We start from the raw sequence: 19,635 nt of genomic DNA, 5'->3' as shown, positions 1-19,635 counted from the left end.
TGGACAGTAGTAGATGAACTCTAATCAGAAATGTACTTCTCCCTCTCATGCAATACGTGAAATCACATTTCAAGAAGTCAGCAATTCACAAGTCTAACTTGTATAATGTGTAGTGGAATTACAAAGCTGAACCTGTTTTGTTTCTATTTTTTCAGTGATTTGCCCTGTTGGGCAGCTGCCTTCTGAGTGACTCTGGAGACGTGCCAGCCATCTGAGCTGAATCAAGCAGTGGCAGGGACAGCATCTACCCGGGCTGAAGTTTTAATCCCAGGCACGTGGCATTTGCACAAGTGGTCACTGGTGAGCTGTATATAAGCGCAGCTTCTCTCTTTCTCTGTCTCTTTAACAGCTGGCACCTTTTTGCAAACTGTAAGTTTCTGGATGCAAAGACTTGCCTGCCTTGCTTGTTTTTCCCAGAGGATGACGGACAAGCTTAGGGAAAATAAGAGTGATCCAGGTTACCAGCTAATCTCAGGAAACCCTTACTATTTGTTTGTGTGTTTGCAGAGTATTTTTTCCTCTCCCTCTGCTGAATGAATAATATCCTGGTGAGGACAAACTTCAAATTTGTAGCAGTTGGTTTGGTGTACTAGGCAATATCATCATACCTTCTTAATCAGAGGTTTTATACTCTCTGCCTTAGTGCTTCACGGCCTGGAAATACAAGCTGTGGGGCTCTGATAACAGAAGTAGTGACTGGCTGCTGTCAGCATAAGGATGATTAAAAATGCGTGTGTGTGTGCGTGCATGCTTGTTCACTCCCTTTCCAGCTGAATAGAAAAAGAAACTCCTCAAAGCCTTTTATGTAAGTGCATGTTGGGGTTTTTTTCCCCCTGTTTGGGTCTCTGTGTGGCTGTGTTCAGACAAACTTCATCCCCTGCTTCCTTTTAGAAGATGCTTTGTAAAGAAAAGAGGGTACTTGACCTCCAAAATGTCATCCTGTCATCAGTTCAATACTAGACATACCCTCTCTGCAAAAGATAATAGCTAGCAATTTTTTTGGAGGGAAAGGTGGTTTCCAGTCAGTTTCTCCCATCTGTGATTTTCCTTGATAAAACAATGGCAATCTGCTGCTTCCAGCAGCTGAAATGCTGTGATTCTTTGACAGCGAATGTGTGGAGTGCTGCCTTGCACCTTGTAACACACTGCTTTATTTAAGACTCTGTCATGCTGGGCTGACTGCTGTCTTCCTGGGAGTGTTACACCAAGGAATTATTGATGAGATGCAGCCTGGTCTGCTAAGCACACATTCGCTATTAAAACAACATATGTGCCCTTAGCTATTGCTAATCATTTAAACATGTCTGTGAAATCTGGGGGAAGTGGCCCCTCTGTACATGGATAGAGTCCCATTAAAGCATCAGCATGATACAGCTCTGCATCAGATACTGAATCTTCCAATGAGTATCAGAGTTGAAAACTGGTGCTTTAAGCAGAACTACTTGAAGTTAACTTCTTGAGAAGGTAGAAGGAGCCCCTGTAAGGATGAGTGCAGGAAAGGCAATACACATACTAGGTTCTTGCCAGATTCTTTCAGGTTTTTACCAAGTTGTTAAGAGTGCTCGTTGGAGTATTTGGACAAAAACCTGGAGGTCAGTGCTGTACTGATCTGTATGTACTAACTTAATTAGCAGTGGAGTTGGAAAATTACTCTGGCTTGAAAAATTACGAGGGTAATTCTACCTTTATGCTGGAGGAGGCAAAGGCAGAACAAGGAACTCAAGTACATTAAGGTCCAGTAGTCTATTAAACCAGGCTAAGTCAAGTAGATTTTAATTAATGGAAAGTTTCAGAAAACAAGTTCAGTGCTATTGTCAAGTATCCATTGTATTTTTGCGAGTTGGAAGGTACCTGTCCTTAAGTTACCTCCATTCTCATTACTGCTGCTCTCCCCTTCAAGTTACGCTTCCGTTCAAGCGTAACAGCTGCTATGTTGAGATCCGCTGAAGGTAGACGCAGTTGCTTTATACTGCTTGAGAACTCTGAGCCCCAGTGCTTCAATAATATAACAACTTCTTTGCTAACGCCAGCAACTTTGGAGGAGAAATGTTTTAAAATTGTTGCAATTGATTTTCTGGTTTCATAGAAATAGAGAAAGCAAGGCAGTAATTGAAGCAATGTTTTTTTATTTAAAATTATTATTGCTTGAGTAGGTGCACTTTTTTTCACCAGTATTTCCATTATGAGAAGTTGGAGGCCACAGATTTTCTGGAAGCCTAATAATTTCATGTAGATAAAGTTACTCTTTTGCAGTGGAAGCATGTCTATGTCTTGGTCAGGAAGGTACCAAATTTAGGACTAGTTGTTGTCTGTCATATCTGTGGGCCCAGTCTGACCCACAAGCTTGAATGCCAGCATGGAGGAGAAGGCAAAAACCTTTGCTCCCCTGCAGCGTGTGTAGGAAAGCATCTCCATGTGGAGAGACTTCTTTTGAAACCCAAGATCATCAGGAAGGTATGTTGAAAATTCGCTGTGCAGATAAAGATTGAGTCAGCCAATGCCTGCTTATCATGTCAAGTAGTGATTATACCATGACGTAAATCACCTCATGCTATGAATACATCCAATTTTGATGGGTTTGCCTATGGCTGCACTTAAGAAATGTGTGTGAGCTCAAATGCAGGTGTTTTTTTTTTCTATTTCTGTGAATGCTGTAGTAACAGAGCATAGAGCTTCAAGTACAGCATACATGGAGAGTTTCCTGCACTTTGGCATTTTGCACTTTGCTTTCAATCCCGCTGTGTTGCTTTTTGCTACCTGCAAATGCAGTGTGCTTTTTTGAAACTACAGTGTGAATCTTTGTCTGTAACTTGAATTTTCTCATAGTGTTTTTTTTTTTTTTTTTAAAACGATCCTTTGCTGTTTTTCTTGCATTTCTAGTTCTTCTTGATTATAGACATCCTTTGGTGTCAGAGCAGTATTACACCAAAGTGATTGGCTAACACGTATTATAAATATGTAAATAAATATGTTTCAGAATCAGGTAAATGAACCTCCTGCTCCAGATATTCATTTGTGTTGCTGGGATGCTAGAACACACTGACAGATATTGCAGACCATCATAAGCCTGCAAATTAATAATGGTCAGTTATTAATGATTATTTTGAAACTTAAGAAAAGTGGTAGCTTAAGCAGTTGATATAAATCAAACCACTCTTGTTAGCATACTTTTTGCTTAGCTCCATGGAATCACTGAAGCTAGATGGATATGTCTGGTAGTTTCACTACAGGGGAATTTAACTTATTTCTCAATGAGAGTAAATGGGACATAACCTCTGAGAATTTATCTGCTCAATCACCTGTGTTTTCTATTTTAAAAATAACATTTCTAGGAACTGCTGTTTTTTCTAATCCTGTATTTCAAAACCACATGGTTACCCTGTCTTTTAAATCATGAAGATAGGGAGCGCATTTTCACATCAAGACCTGGCTGCTCAGATGGGACATTTGTTTTTGAGAAATGGAGAAATCTGAGCATTTTGAGTGTTGTCATTGCATGTGGTGTGGCTGCTGATGCCCACGTGCCCCGCTCTGCAAGCAAAGAATCAATGTCACAAATGAGAGCTACGTTGCTCATTGAGTGTTGACAGCTTGTCATTACAGAGTTTTTTCCTCTTGGCTTGCAGTTGAAAAGGTTTAGAAATGGTCATAATCTCTTTCCTTAAGTGACCGAGGGAAGAAATATTGGGCTGTGTTCTTTCCAGATTTGGGGAGAAACTGCTGCTTGTTTGTGTTGAGCTTACAATTATTTTACTGTCTTGGTCAGATTTTTTTAAGGTATCCAAAATCATTAACCTCCCATGGAGTGAAAGAGGATGTGAAGGAGTGGTAAGGGGAGAGGAAGGAAGAAATGGTAGCTAGAGGTTGGGGGTTTTCTTGGTTTTAGGTGGGGTGTTTATTTTACAGTGGCTGTTCCTGGTATGTAGGGGAGGACGGTGGGGAAGGTAGGGTGATGGTGGGTACATGTAGTAAGGACGTGGCATTTGCTCAGCCGTGTGGCAAGAAGGAATTGTGTATCAGCCAGTTTTTCTCTGCCTTTTTAACTGGGGCTATATAAGAATTTTTTTGTTTAATGCGTAAGTATGGCTGTGTTCTGCTCTGAGCATGCATGCTGGGCTGCTGAAAATTAAATTAGTAAATGAGACCCAATGACATAAAAACAAACCCAGGCAAACAAGCTCCCTGTAGTGTGCAGGCGGAGAGCACCCTTCGTCCTCTGTCATCAGAGGAACAGGGTGGTTTGAATTGGCTTCCACCTTTGTTTTGAGAGGTTGCTGTGGTGATGAATAACCTTTGCAGAGGGTGTGTGAGCAAGAGTGTGCGTGTGCCTTCGTTCTTGCATATAGAACAATGCTGCTGAGCGCGCTGCTTTTCACCCCGGCATCAGAGCGTATATCTTAGCAATGGTCAGCTGCTTCCCCAGAATGAGTTAAATAACAAAACTGTTGTCTTGGAGCTAGTTATTGACATGGTGTTAATCCACTGATCACTTCCTTGCATTGCTTTCATGCCAGGTAGCAGGAAGCTGGGTGATGGCAAAGTGGTAGCTTTTTTCCATTGCATGGAAGGGGAGTTGCAGGATATCTGATACGCCTTATTTGCACAAGCTTATGACACCTTAGCTTTGTCTTGTTATCCTGGGTTTGAGGAAGGATAGTAGGTAGAGAAATAGACTAACAGAGGTACTCTGTAAAAGGAAAGAGGGAAATGCTATATGAGAGGGCTTTCTCTCCCCTCCTCCCCCCCCCCCCCCCCCCGGGTTGCATTTTCTTTACTGAGGAAAAAACCCGGGGGACTGTCTCTGTGGGTTTGTATTGTTCCTTTTAGTCTCCATTCATCAATAAATATTAAAACAATGTATTATTAAATTTACTGCAGCTCAAACTAGATGAGTATGTTTTTCATACTAAGATATAAAAATCTGTTGAACAACTGCATATTGGTACAGCAGTGACTGAAGATTAGCATATATGTATGAATATTCTAAGTGAGACTTCTGTGCTTTCTTCATGAAGTCGCACTGGTGCAAGTATAGTTTGGTACAGTTGTCTGAAGAGTTATAAATATCACTTCTAGGTAAAGAATTGCCTTCAAGAAAGTCTTGGAAACTTTGTTTTCCCCTTGCTAGAAAACCCTAGCAAGGATTGGCAAGGATGAGTCACCACCTGAGACAGCTCACAGAGAATTTTCTTTCCCGCATATTACCCTCATTCTTGATATCTGTGACCCTGCCCCATATATAACCTGTAGGAAGTACTCGGGGGAAAATCCGAGTCACTTGGAGAAGATCCAGTGGCCATGATAAATGCAATGAAGTTTAAAATGTTTACTTTTGCTGTATAATTCCTGAACTACAAAAAAACCCCAAAAAACAACCAACAAATCAAAAAAACCCCCGTGTGAAATAATTCTGTGTCAGCTCCCCATCTCTTCAGAGACCATCATAATTGGTGGTTTCATTTGTGAGGCTGTGTACTTTGAAGGTTGTCTTTTTCTTGACTGCAGCCATACTGAAGGATCAAAGAGGAAGACGAAAACATTTTAAAAGCAGCAAGGCCTCTCATGGTATTTAAAGTGAAGGTGATGAAGTCAGAGTACGTGGCCCCCTTGCATGACTGAGGGAACTTCTTGCTGAGTTAGAGCAGTTGGGGAAATGACCTTCTTTCCCTCCAGCAGTTTTTTGAGGCTTGTCATCTTGAAGTTTTCCCCAGCGCAATTTAAACATGCTGTCAGCTCCCTTTAGTGGCTCACTTAAGTTAAAATCACCTTCAGTAAGGAGTGTTTAATTACATCTTCTAATACCTTATTCAGCCTCCCCTCCTGGATTTTTGAGAATCTGGAGAATGCTGCTAATAGAGTAGAGCTAGCGCTTACAGGAATAAATTAGCAGCAGTACCATAGCTGTGCTTTTTACATCTGACACATTCTCCAAGGCTAACACCACACCTCCTGTACTTCTTCAAATTCATTTGTTCCGTTTCAGTTCAGTCTTTTGAAATATTTTGTGATGAATGAGTTCACTTTACAAGCTGGTGATCAGCAGCAGCTGTTCATAGTCATGCTTTAAATTGAATCCATCTGTCAGTGGACTCTTTAAAGTGGGAGTTTCACGTTGTCAGGAGACTTGATTACACCAGAGTAGTATCTGGGTGCTGTTTGCCAAAAAAAAAAAAAAAAAAAAAAAAAGAAAAAGTAAAAAAAAAAAGTGTGCTTGGTTGGACTCTGGGCTACCCTTACAGTTTCATCTGTAGAGCTGTGATTTAGCCTGCTGAGAGGAGAGCAGAGCGGCTACAAGCAGTACTTCTGCACTGACATGCAGGTAGGTGTTCAGATGTAGGTTGGAATTAGATGACCTGCAGTAATCTTTGTGGAAACCATATGCAGTGCTTGCTGCTTAATCGTGACTCTTTGATGAACCTCATCCCCAGCTCTTTACATGTTCTGGTTGTAGCACTGAGGCAGATTAATGGTCTTCACAGGATGAGCTGAAGAGGAAAAGACGGCTTATTCAAATCAGCAAAGGAGATAACACAGCTTTTTTTTGCCCTGGTACACACACGTCATTTTTTATTTTCATTTGTAACCAGAGGATGGTGAAATGTATCTGCTGAGGCTGTTTTGCAAACTGCATTTAAGGCAACATTTGAGAGCAACAAATGGTCATTTGCTGACTGCATTAATTGTTCTTACAATTTTATGTGAAAGTTTTGGTCAGTAATGTTCTCCATAAAGTATGTATTGGATGTGGAAACAAGCTGATTCATGGTTTGCAGTCCCTGGGTCTTAGCACAGGTAACTTAGCATGTTTTCCTTTTCCTCAGTTTGTTCCTCACCAAGACTTCTGTGGAGAGGACTGGGCTTGTGCTGGGATGTGTGTATAGCTCTATGGAAAAGCGTTTCTTACCAGCAGAAGCTTGTTCACCAAACTACTGCATGTTTACCTGAGAGTGCCATTTTCATTATATCATTTCATTTTAGGAAAGAAAACTTTCCTTGGAGGAACAGAACAATGGTACAGCCTCCTTTGCTACTGCAAAACTTATTTTTGTGGTAGGAGGGCTATATTTAATTTCCCATCTCAGTTGTGGTCTCCAACCACAGAGACTGCCTTGTCCGTGGTCAGATAAACCTTGCTTGTCTCAGCAGCTCACAGCAGCAGACCTCACACCATGTCTGACGTTCACCCGTGTTTCTCTGCTATAAACTTCTCTCTCTCTCACTTTTGCTGTTGCAGTCTGCAAGCATTGCTGCTCAACAGGGCAGCTGCAGCACTGCTGCCTGCATTCCTAGTGCAGTGCCAAGTCAGCACCTCAATTAACACAAAGTGCTGGCAGAAGCATAGAGAAAGGGAAAAACCCCCCAAATCAAACAGCAAAACACAACACCCAGACTGGCATTGTGAGCTTGTATTTTATGTCAATTGAAGCTAGTACAGCGTCTCTGAAATGAAGTGTCTGTTGTCATGTGGTAAGATAAGAACCTCTTAGCTTTTCTTTAACATATAGCAAGCAGCACTGTATACACCAGTCTGTTATTGCTGTGTACCTGATAACTACAGATGATATTTTTTTTAAATGGAGACTCATTAACGAGTTCCACATGGAGATGGTGAGAACTGCACATTGAGTGAAGAGATTGATTGATGTTGGCTTATGTTAAGAAAATATGGCTGACAGAAGGAGTCAATACATGCTCTTTTTTTTTTCTGTAGTGCATTGTTTTTCCTGCATGTGTTTAGTCAGGGAACTTAGCAGGGGGAATGCCATTGCTTAATAGCTGATAGAATCATGTTATCTTCCCTTAAAATACTTAATAGAGTTAAAATACAGTTATTAAGATCTGGCACTCATTTGAACGCCCACTTGGTGCTTGGATTATAAACGTGCAGTATCTGTAAATTAGCTGCAGACACAAAGTATTCAGTCCTTCACCATTTAACTTAATAAGCAGTCAAAGCTGTGCACCAGTGAGCATGTGAAAGGCCTTGTTCCACAAATCCCTAGACAAATGCGTCCCTCCTTGCTGGGAGCACTCAGAACTCTGAAAACCGCTGGGTTCTGATTTCAGCTTTCCAAACTTCACAAGTTGGGCCAGAATGGAGGGATTTGGGAGGAAAGAGAACTGTGCTTTCCCTTCCCACGTAAAGAAATGGAGACAAACACTGAGAGGACACTGGAAGGGATGGGCTTCCCACATCAGGAGGAGTGGTGTGGAGCAACAGCTCTGTTGGAAGCTCAGGGGGTATCTGTGCACAGCAGCAACCCTCAGCTCCGCGTCTTTCTCCAAGATTAGCATGAACGGGCAGGGTATGCCAAGCCCACTGCTGCATGGATATTTGAAGAGGCAGCAGTGATATCTACGGAGGATTATGAATGAAAATTTCAGTATCTTGTCTAGACTGTACTGATCATTAAAGATGAAATTATTAATTTTTAAAACCAAGTTATTTTCCTTTTGGCTTTTACAATTGTTTTTAAAAAATCAGCTTTTTGATGCCACGGTATGCTTTAAGCAAAAAACTGATATGTATATGGGTACTCTGTGTCTAATTTTTCACTTGAAACTAGATAAATAACATATTTTGTGAGTATCTGTGACTGAATACAGGTCTAATGTTTGTGTTGCTGAGATAGTCACAGCATGAGCAGTATGGTTAGTGCTGTGTAAAAATTTAAGTATTTTCTGATTTGTATTTTTATGAGCAGTTGCAAGTAACATTTTAGTATCTGGTTTAATTTTTATCAGCCATGCACAGATGTTTTATTCCTGGAAATGTAGAGTTGGGAACGAGGTAAGGAACAGACAGTGCTGACTGAGGAGTTTTGTAATCTCTGTTACTCACCGCAGTTCTTGACGGAGGTCTGAAGCAGTAAGGGTTGAGCCAATGAGGATGCGATAGAAAGCAAAGCATTCTGAAATTGCTAGCAACTGGATTTTCATGTAGTACATCTTAGTGGCTAATCTTTTATTGGCATTATTATAGTTCCTCAGTTTATATTGTAGCTGTTACAGCAGAAGCTGAAATACTCTTTGCTATCATTTGGAGATGGAAATTTCTTCCATTTTATTTCATTAGAAATTCTGTATGAAAGATCTGTTGATGTATAGAAAATGTAAAACTATAAAAATGGTTGCCAATATCTTTACCTACAGCATTTCTTAATGCAGCTCAGGTTATAAATGGAAGAGTTTACTCTTTTTTGGAATTCCTTTCAGTAAGTGAGGCGGAATGCAGACTGCTGTAAGACATGCAGAATTTCTTACTGTTATATACTGCATCTGGGAATCTTTGTGTAGAGGGAAAAGTAAAAGGCTGAAAGCACTGTATAGTAGTATACTATGTAACCAAAAAGCATCTGTCATGTAGGAACAATGAGCTAAACGGTACATTTGGAAACAAATGTAACTAAATTTGTATCCCTGCGGCCAATTTACTTTCATCTCCTCCACAGCCAAAGGCCACATGTTGAAGTTGTACCATGTGAAATTTGACAGGGCCATCTGAAACTTACATTTTTGGTGGCATGGCTCTCTTGGGTGTGCAGAAAAGCCACCACCAGGTGCCACTTCACTGACATCTTCAGCAGCCAGCTAAATATTGAGCTGTAGCTGTTCGAGATTTTGTGTGGTGTGCATTTATGTTTTGTTTGGTTGTTGTTTTTTGGGGTGTGTTGTTTGTTTGTTTGGACATGGGTTTGTGTATTTAAAAAAAACCATTTCCTCTATGCCTACAATCTGCTTTCTTGTATTTGTGGCAGAATGTCTTAAGTAACTAGGTAGCTGCCTTAGGAATTGCCTGTTGTTTTCTTTTAAGGGAAGGATCGCACACTTGTAGCCAGCATTGTGCCACTTGCTGTTGGTTCCTCTTTGCTGTTGCTTGCTCAAATGCATGTGCTAGTCCGTAGGAGAGGGCATGAGTGGCTGAATCATGCCTTTCGATTTCAAAGAATAGCCACTTCTGTGCTGGGTAATTTACATACACTCCTCATTTGCTCTACAGTTAGGTCAGGGCAAACCGGCAATACTGGCTTTTGCAGCACAGGCTGCTCTGTTTGAAGCTAGGTATGTGGCAAGGCATCGTATTTATTATCAAGCCCCTAATATCCATCTGATTTCATTGCTGTTGGTGTCCTTTCTGTGGCTTAATCAAGAGCCCTTACTTAACACACTGTAGCTCTCACACAGGTCATGTGTCTTGTGTAACACAAGGATGCATCTGTGTTTTATCTTCTGTGGCTAAATAACATTTTGGGCAAAGAGGAGACTGCTGCGCTACTTTCTTGGTAGAGTTAATTGCTGATAAATAGGGATCTGATTCAGCTAACTGCTTACACCATATGTTCCTATCAAATTGTGTTGAGTAGGGTTATGTGCTCTCCAGAGAGCTTCAGGAACTCGTGAACTTTGGCATCTGCCTGTTTAGAGGAAGGTGCAGCTGGCTGCAACTAATAATTCCTATAATAGAGATGAAGTGCAGAAAAATAAGCTCTGTTTAGCAAGTAAGGAACTGCAAGTTTTATCTGTGAAAAGGAAGAATGAAGTTCAGGATACTGGCAAGACATTGATACACCTGCACAGTTTTATAACATTGAGCTGCAAGTACCAGTTGAAGGTTTCAGTTTTTAAAGAGGAAGGGTATCATTCTTACTTTGCTTTTCATGCTGATCCCTCTGCGGGGTGAGGAAGGGATTTTGTCTAAAATTCTTAGTGAAGGTCACAAAGATCACTGGCTTTATGTTGTGGGCAACCATAGAGTGTTGGCTGCTAACGGTTGCAAAATATTTAAGCAAATAGATCAAAATACATGAGTCATTATGGTTGTGTATTGCAAAGGTGGGCTCATTTTTTCTCATTTCTTATCCCATTACTTTTCTCATTTAAATTAAACTATTGACTTTTCCTCTTGTGTAAATGAATTTTTCTTACAGTTCTTACAAATCTTTTATGTATGCTTAAAAAATTAAAAAGTAGAGTATTTCTTCTACAGCTGCTAAATTGTTTCTCACGCTTCTTACTCTTGTTTAAAGAAGAAGAGGTCCAAAGAAATTCAGACCAGAACTCTTGCTACTTACTTGTCTTCTTAAAAACAAAACAAATTGGGGAAAAAGCGCCTTTCTAATATGTGGCCGTATAGAAAAGCAGTGTCTCATTTTAAGCTAGTACATTGCTTAATAGATTTTATTAGTTGGGAAAAAAAAATGCAGAAGAATCTTCCTCTGTGCCGTCATTGAGGGTGGTTAAAGTGACACTGCCTGTCTTCACTTAGAAGGATGCATTCCCCCCCCTTAAATATTTTCAGTTAAACATGCTTTTAAAATTCATTATCAATATGGAAAATACAATTAGTCAGGCAGCTGTAAGCCACAGTCCCCTTTCTCCATTCCCTTCCCCCTATTAATTTTTCCTTTCTGTACTTCTCAGTGCTCCATCTGCGTGTGTGTAATAATTGTCTGTGCTCTCTCTTCACTGGTCTTGTTTCCATTCTTTGCTGGCAGAGTAACTCTCATCATTGAACTGGCAAAAACTTTCAGGTGCTGTTTATAACTTAATTGAGAGGTTAGGTTTGCTGCTGTAGGTGATTGTAAGTGGGAGGAGCTCCTGAAATCTGTTGCTGTTCTGAGGCTGCAGTTTTGGTTTGAACAGCTGCTGCCTGCTCTGGGCTTTTTCTCAGAACTACGCAGGTGAGCTCACTTCCCAGCTGTTTTAACCAGCCCTTTAGTCTCCTGGGTTGGTACCTAAGACTTGGGTGGCCTGGCAAAGCAAAGCTTTGGGGGTCTGTGTCCTGTCTTTCTGTTGTGTCCAAGACGTGTGCAGCTTGTTGCTTGGTGTTCTGGATTGTTCCGTGCTCAGGTGTCAGGTACTACATTTGCTGTTGAAATGACAGATCATGATGGTGTGCCATCATTAGGAAATGTGACTTGAACTTTGTGGTGTATGTAGGAAGCTGTAGGAATAGTATTGAATTATAGACTGCAGTTCACAGCAATCTCTGTCGAAAATCCCTTTGACAAGTTTGGTAGGGATTGAATAGGTGCAGTTGAAATTTTGTGGGGTTCTGGCATAATACATATTAGTGGTGTTATGGGTTTTCAGTATCACTGGTGTTCCAAAATATATGCATGGAGATTTTTCAAAGCAGATGGGAAAACGTAGTCCTCCAAGTAGTGTTCATGTCACTAGGAATTTTCACTATTTTTTATTTTGCTTTGTAAATTTAGATTTATATTTTTCTTTAATCCTTCAAGTCGCATGCTTTAAAAATGACCATAAGTAGGCAAGTATACCTTTTAAAAAGTCCTTATTGTTTGTGGTGTCAAAGCATAACAAAATTGATCTTGGTCTTAGGGGCTTTGGTAAGACTGCAGTAATTGTCTAGATGTTTACCTTGTAAAGCTACCTTCTTTGCATGAAATATACAGTGATTTAGTGTTTTGTTGATACTAAATTCATGATTCCTTCAGTTAAACTAGTGTCAGTAGCCATTATTTTATCCTCTTCCCTTCTACTATGGTATTCACTGTTGTAAAATTGTAACACAATGGATAGATGTTGCACAGAAACGAGGTAACCATTTACTTAACAAATAAAAAAATTCTTGGTTAACACCCTTGGAAAACTCAATGAGGAACTTCATAGAATGTTTGACTATTGACTGAAAGACGATGACACCTCTTTGCTGATATGCAAAGTTATTTGTCATTTAGGGAAAAGGTAAAGCAGCAGCTTGAGTGTCAGTGCTGCCTGACTGTGTCTTAAGATTTTTTTTCTTTTTTTTGAGGTGGAGCTTTGAAAGAATGTGTTATTAACTATGAAAGTATGTGTTATTTGGTATTTGAGAATTTTAATTATTTTGGTTGTCACTTGTCGAAATACGAAACAAAATTTAGTGTGTGGTGTACGACATTGATAAATCTTAAATTGCTGGCCCTTTGGGCATTTATAGCTTATCAGCAGTGAAGTGTTTTGAAAAAGATTTCTGTGAGAATTTAAAGCATTAATATCACCTATACTTTGTAGACCTTTAGAATACGATTCCTCTGAGATGATAGAAGTATGATAATAACAAGTCTTAGGCTTCATTTGAAGTGATTTTCTTGACACCAAACTGAGGTTTACACGCTTTTATTTTGTTGATAAAATAACGTCCAGCTCAGGTGACCTTAGCTGTGAGTACACAGTCTTAATCCTAAGGATTTCCTTTCTAAGCATTAGGATTTTGTCCCAAAAGTTATGAAGCATGTTGCTTCTAACAACTTTCAGCATATAGTTAAGACTTAGAGGCAATGTGTAGACTTGCAAGCAGATGCTGGCATGGAAGGCTTAAATTTCTGAGTTTTGTGTTGAAGGGAAGAACTTGGCTTAAATCTGATAGGGATATTTTTAATCATTTTTTTAAACTGGTGGATAGATCATTTACAATCAAACTGAATTTTTTTTGGAATAGTGAAGAATCACTTGTTTTAAGGGTTGTACTAAAATAAAATAATATTTCCACACTAAATTTTACCCTGAATTATCATAACCATTGAGAGAGGAGATCCAACACCACCTGTTGTGAGAACAGGCAGATCAGGTATTGGCGCTACTGAGTGGGAAGTAGGAACGTGCAGGGCCTTTTCTGCGAGGGCTTTTCTGTTAGTCTAACAGATTATTCAAATGTTTTTGTGTTGACTTTGTGCAGTCACTAATTTCAGCTATAACCTTTAAGTAGGATTTAAGTCTGTCGATAGATACTGAAGATAGCTGTGAATTTGGGAGGAGAGAAGAGGAGATCTGTTTAAGATGTGATGTGGAGCTGTGGGCCATGGCCATGCTGGCACTGGGGAAGGAGGGAGGGAAGGCAACGCTCCCCCAAGAGTGTAACATAGGTTCGGGTGAGTGTGGCACCAGGTCAGGCCCTGTCCCTTGTGCAGTGCTTGCAGGTCCCGGCAGTGGCTCAGTGTGCAGCCATCACTTCCCTCTCATCAGTGTCTGTGGGTGTTGCCGCACTCATGGCAGAATACAGATCCTACAGAAGGAGTTGGGAGATAGTGTGGCTTAAAACTTTTTCCCGTAGAAAAAGGAAGAGGAAAAACCATACCCCAAATGCAACCCCCTCCCCCCGCCCCCTTCAGAACAAGGAGTGCAGGAGGAGTGCATGGGGGCACAGGTGTCACATGGCTGATGTGGGGTCCCGTCTCAACCCAAGACCTCAAGAAGTTGTCGCTCTTCCCTTCTGTTTCAGCGGGTATTGATAAGTAGCTGTGACTAGTGCAGCTAATGCCTAGGAAGCTGTGTGTTGGGTTTTATTTAGCTGTGTCTGTAACAGTGGCAAAGATGACTTTGAGATCAAGAATTTCTTCACAGCTTAATTAAAGGTCCTGTTGACTTCCTGACTACCTTTCACCCATCCCTGTGGCAGTATTCAGAAAACGCCCTTTGCCAGCCACTATGTCTGTTTAATTTGTGCTGAGGATAAAACCCCACTTTATTTCTCTCACACTCTTACTTCAAACCATTTAACACTGGTGATGCGGAGAGTTTTGCACCTACCCAGACTTCCTAAATGTCTCTCAGGTGACGGAGTGGGCAGCCAGCCAGGGTAGCCTGCTCCTTGTGCCCAAGACCCTCCTGTCAGGCCATGGGCAGGCAGGGATTTGGGGCAGCCCGCTGCTGCCGGGGGGCTCAGCTGGTTGTTTCTGCCTGGCATGTTGCCTGTTCCTGACTCTTAATGACATCATTTGGGAAGAAGATCAAGAACTTAGAAGTAGGAAGAGAACAGCTGCTCGTCCTGTAGAGACAAGGAAGGGGCTTCTGATCCCAGAGCAGGAAATACATTTCAGTGGATCCTGGTATGTTTGCTCTTAAATAACAGTTTCTTGCTTATGTTTCTCCAGTAAGCTTTGCCTGCCCTTCTTTTCTTCACATCCCCACCCCCCCCACCCCCCCACCCCCCGCTTTCTTAACTGGAAATGGTTGAATTAAAGTACTTGCCAATACATTCTTGAGCAATATGACAGGCCTAAGTCCAAGGTAACTTATGACACCTTATCCAGCCTATATCTTGCTGTATTCCAATAATAGAAACTCTTTCCTGATTTTATGAAACACTTTGTACTCTGATCTTGTGAACTGCAGAGACAGGTTCCTGGGCTGGTCCACCTATCTGTAATCATACTATCTTTGGCTTGGTCATTTTCATAATAAGAAAGTTGAAAGTCGTGGTAGTTTTGTTGTTTTTTAAGTTCTTTTGCTGAACTGAGGACTGTTTCGCATAGTATATCTTTTACTGTTTACAGTTGAGGAAACATGGGTGTTAATTTGATAAAGCTACCAACCATTGTTTTCTTCTTGCACAACTAAATTGACAAAGAGGAAAGCAAAAGGAGTGCCACAGGGTGGGAGACAGGTTTGGTTTGATAGCTGTATGGTTGGGCAGTGCAGGGTTTGGGGTTTTGAGCATCCCTTTGTGGTCTGTGGTTATTGTCACAGGGCAGTGACTCACAGATGTAAATGTTGGGCGGCACCGATACTGTCACCAGCTTTGGTCTTGCTGGGGATGAAGAGAGGAGCAAGTTGCGTCCGAGTGCCAAGCTATTTGCTTGGACAGGAGGGCTGTAGGGAGATGGGACAGAGGGATGCTCCCAAGTACCTGCTTCCCTTTTCCTAGGAGGGAAGGTGGCAAATGGTGCAGGAACTGCTTGCCATCTGGAATCAGCCTGTGAGAAATTAGTGGAGCTACACTGAACAGAACTGCAGTATTACTCCACTGTTTTGGAATTAGCCCTTTTAGTTGCACTAGATTTTAATTTCTTATTTTTTATTTAATATTTTTCCAAAGTACAGGATCCTGCCTTTTGACCAGTTTGACTTCTCTGTTCATTTACTAGAAGCAGTCATTCCATCCTTTGGATGTCAATGTGCTCTTGGATATTAGTGTTTGACCTTCAGAATTAGCCATCTAATTAAGGAGCGGGTTGATCACATAGTCTGTGTTTGACCAAATTGCTAAGAAATAACTTTGTGAAAACTAACGATGCTAAATACAGACTGCTTGAAGTCCTAGTGCTTGCAGAAGCAGCTGCACCTTTTTTCCCTGCCCATGTTCAGCCAGCCCCAGGAATAAACATAGTGATTCTGCATAAGTGTTTTTTTGTTCAAACTCCTTGTACTCAGAACCTGTTTCAAACTACATAGGAGAGACTTGAACGACCCCCCATTTGTTTCACGGTCTGCTTCTCATGACATGTGTTGGTGTTTAATAGTTGATGTGACATTTTAAAAAATATTGCTGTAGAATGGTGTGTCCTGCATTAGCATTTGGAGAATATTAGGTAAGTTTTAATTCAGAATTAAAAACCCAGGCATACAAACCCCATGAAGTTTGAGGTTATAACGGCGGTGAAGTTGATTTCAATAGGAAATGTTTTAAAGGTACAAATTGTACTTTCCACTTCAGATTAAATCCTACTGTAGCTGCTTATAACCTTGCTTTTTTCTTAAAATTTGTAAATTGGCCTGAATGTCCCAAAAATTTGTGGGAAAGAACTGTTCTTACTCACCTTACCTTGATATTCATACTTTTGGTTTATTTTGCACCATTTGGTGTGTTTAATATTGATGCTTTAATATTCTATCTTACAATATTTGTGTTAAATAGTTTAAAAGCATACTAATATCTTAACATATCAGTAGATCTATGATATTACAAACAACCTTAATTGATGTTTTTGAGAGGATTTTTAGGAATTTCCTATGTATTTTAAAATGCCCTGAGTCTGTAACATACCAAGTCGGGTTAAAGGATTCCCAGTTGCAGCTCCCATGTGTCTGAGTGCCTTTTAACGTGAATTCAGAATACTAGTTGTGCATAGGCTCCAGCAGCTTGGTGAGCAGTGATGACTGCTTCAGATGCAACACTGATGGCTGTCCTACTTTTGGATTTATTCCATCCCTCAATTCCCTTCTCTGCAGCATCCAGCCTCCCCTTACTCCTTTCCTGAAAAAGACAATGTCAACTCCTCTATATTCTTAAAATACGGTATATTTTCCTTTAGTGCAAAGGAGGAATACTACTCAAAGTTCATTAGACCGAACTGAAACAAAGTTACTTTTTACAGCAGAGTATTACATTATTTTTGTTTTAGAAAGAGAGCTTTGTTTGATTTCAGTATGTGTATTTATTTACTGTGCACCATTAAAGCTGTTACTGAGCTTGCAATGACAAGTTGTGAATATCAGCTAAGGGGATGCTTTCAAATAGCTAAATATTAACTGGGGACCTGAACATGCAGAAAATCTACACTCTCTCCTCTTTTTTTTTTTTTTTCCCCCTTTCTTTTTTTTCTCTTTTTGAAAGCTTTTTTTTTTCTTGTTGTTACCATGCTTTGTGTTCTGAGATTTACATTGATGTATGGCATTGAAGAATGCTTGTTTCTAATGCATGAAGTTTGGATTTCTTTCAAGGAGTAATTGAAGAGAGTGAAGCAGAAGAAGCTAGATTTAACAATTTAATCTTTTCTTATTTTTTTTCAATCACAAAACTCTGAGAAAGGAAGGCTTTGGATAATAGCAGCTACGAATCTGGGAGAAATTATTGTGCTCCTGAAGATGCTTTGGAGTGGATATATAGTAGGGGTCCTAGTCCCTTTTTTGCTTCCTCATTACAAATATTTTTTTTTTCAAACCAGTTTTGTTTATAAGGATTATGAAAGCACTCCCACACTCAAAATGCGCAAGACACTAGAATGCAAGACCACAGAAGAGGTGTCAGTGTTTAGATATTCAGCAAGAATAAATCAGGTACCATTTTAGCATATTAGTGTGTTTTTATAGTTATCTAGCTTCTGTCACTGCTAGTTAAGTGCTTGTTTTAATAAAAGGGCTGTAATTTGCTTTCGTTTACTTTTATTCAGGTGTATCTCACCATACTATGGATTCTGATATATTTTTATTTTAATATAACAACTTATAACTTTACACAGTAAATACACAGATTATTTTACAGTATCCTGCATGGATTTACGTACAGATTCGTTGGTTTAACAGCCATCTAAAACTGAGTGGTTATAGTACATTTAAGCTGGTGCTGCCATCCATCTGCTCCTGCTTAGTCCTTAAAAATTCTGTTCTGTCAAAGGTATCAGAAGTTTCAGCTCTGCCATCAGCAACTTGTTGCCTGCCAAGTTTTTGAGGTGGCTTGCATGTATCTAGTTAAGTTACTCACAACATGTAAAATATCAAGAGTATATAGCATTGGATGGAGTCTTAAAGCTACAAATTGATAAAAAAAGTGAAAACTAGTGGTAAGGGAGACATTTGGTGATTACACTGGCTAATTAACGGAGCTTAGAGACGAATCCTTCCTGAGGGGCCCTGGCCGTGTTCTGGCTTAGCAGAGTCGGTTTATACCAAAATAGAGGGGAGGGATGAAAAAGGGATGTGGAGCAATGAAATGGGGCTCTGCCTCTTCCCCGCAAGCCAGCACTCCCAGCCGGGGCCAGGCTGGACTCTCCTTCGGTGCGCATAAATCTCACCTTTGGTGTCCTTCAGTTTTACTCACGATTTAAGGAGGGCAAGGGTAGCGAAAACCATGTGAATGGAAGTGCAGGACTACAGGCGAAATGAAGAGCACTGAGGAAGTCTGATTGTAGCAGCCTCTGTAGGAGTAGGATTGAAAAGGGTGTCTTATTCATAAGTTTTCAACCTTAATGATTTTTTTGTTTCAAATGCTTTTTAAATATATATCAGTGTACTGTTTTTCAGTCTCCTGTTCTGTTCTTAGGAAAAGTAGGGTATGCAAATTTAAGTTGCAATGAGAGAGGCATGGAGAAACAAAACTAAAAGCATCCTTTCTCCTCAGAGAGCTTCCTTTTTTCCCCTCCTATCTCCCCCCCCCCCCATGCTTGTAAAAAGAAACAGATCTGACTTCAGGAGGAGGGACCTCATTTCAGCACTCTATCAAAAGTGCAGGGAGCTGTTAATCCCTTATGTATTTTGATTTGGAAAAAAAATAAATCAGTTATTCACTTCTATGATCAGTCAAGGAGATAACAGAGAAGCACAAGCGGGTATTTTCTTTCTGTTTTTATCCAGATTATGAGGGAGGGAGAAGTAGTATAAGTTGGTGACAGCTTTAATGCACAGATGTGAATACTTGAGTAACCACGTAAATCCCAGGCACCTGTCCAAACATCAAGGTTAGCCTAGAAAAAATATTTATTTTGCTACCTGAGTTGTTAGTATCTAGTAAAATCTCTGTTTGCAGCTCAGCTGAAGTGTATTTTAATTCTGTTTGTACTAACAAATGCTTGAAAAATCCAGAACTATCATACTGCTTACAGATTAGGGCACAAGTTTTTTTAACTTTTTGAACAGAAATACAAAATGAGAACATGGTAGCAGATATGGAGCAACTGCCCATCCAGAGCTGAAGCTCTTTGAGAATCTGTTTGCAGTGATGTGGGGTGAGGGGACCTGTATACATTCAGCCATCACTTCTTCAAACCAGTTGCTTTTGGGAAAAGAAATTAAATTTTAAAGCTTTTTGCTGAAAAGTTTTCCTGTTGCAGATTGAAAATGCTCACATAAAACACATAAACAACCAAGGGCTTCCCCCCCACCCCCAGGGGGACAGGGGAAACTTTAGCTTTGATG

At 40.3% G+C, this 19,635-nt stretch overlaps 1 protein-coding gene across 11 annotated transcripts in view; it reads left to right on the top strand.

The window, feature by feature from the left end:
- Positions 1–19,635, top strand: part of EPS8 (epidermal growth factor receptor pathway substrate 8) — a 141,012-nt gene that overhangs the window by 34,362 nt on the left and 87,015 nt on the right. For 6 of the 11 annotated variants that reach the window (XM_056340272.1, XM_056340271.1, XM_056340278.1 and 3 more), the window contains exon 2: positions 156–300. The exons of 1 other annotated variant lie outside the window; for it this stretch is intronic. The gene's annotated coding sequence lies outside the window, so the exon portion shown is untranslated. Of the gene's footprint in view, positions 1–155; positions 308–347; positions 370–6,297; positions 6,320–19,635 lie in introns of those variants that run through there. 4 more of the 11 variants (XM_056340270.1, XM_056340274.1, XM_056340275.1 and 1 more) reach the window with 4 other exon arrangements.

Source organism: Falco biarmicus, chromosome 5 (assembly GCF_023638135.1).
Source record: "Falco biarmicus isolate bFalBia1 chromosome 5, bFalBia1.pri, whole genome shotgun sequence".
Taxonomy (NCBI): Eukaryota; Metazoa; Chordata; class Aves; order Falconiformes; family Falconidae; genus Falco; species Falco biarmicus.
This window is presented reverse-complemented; position numbering and strand designations above follow the sequence as displayed.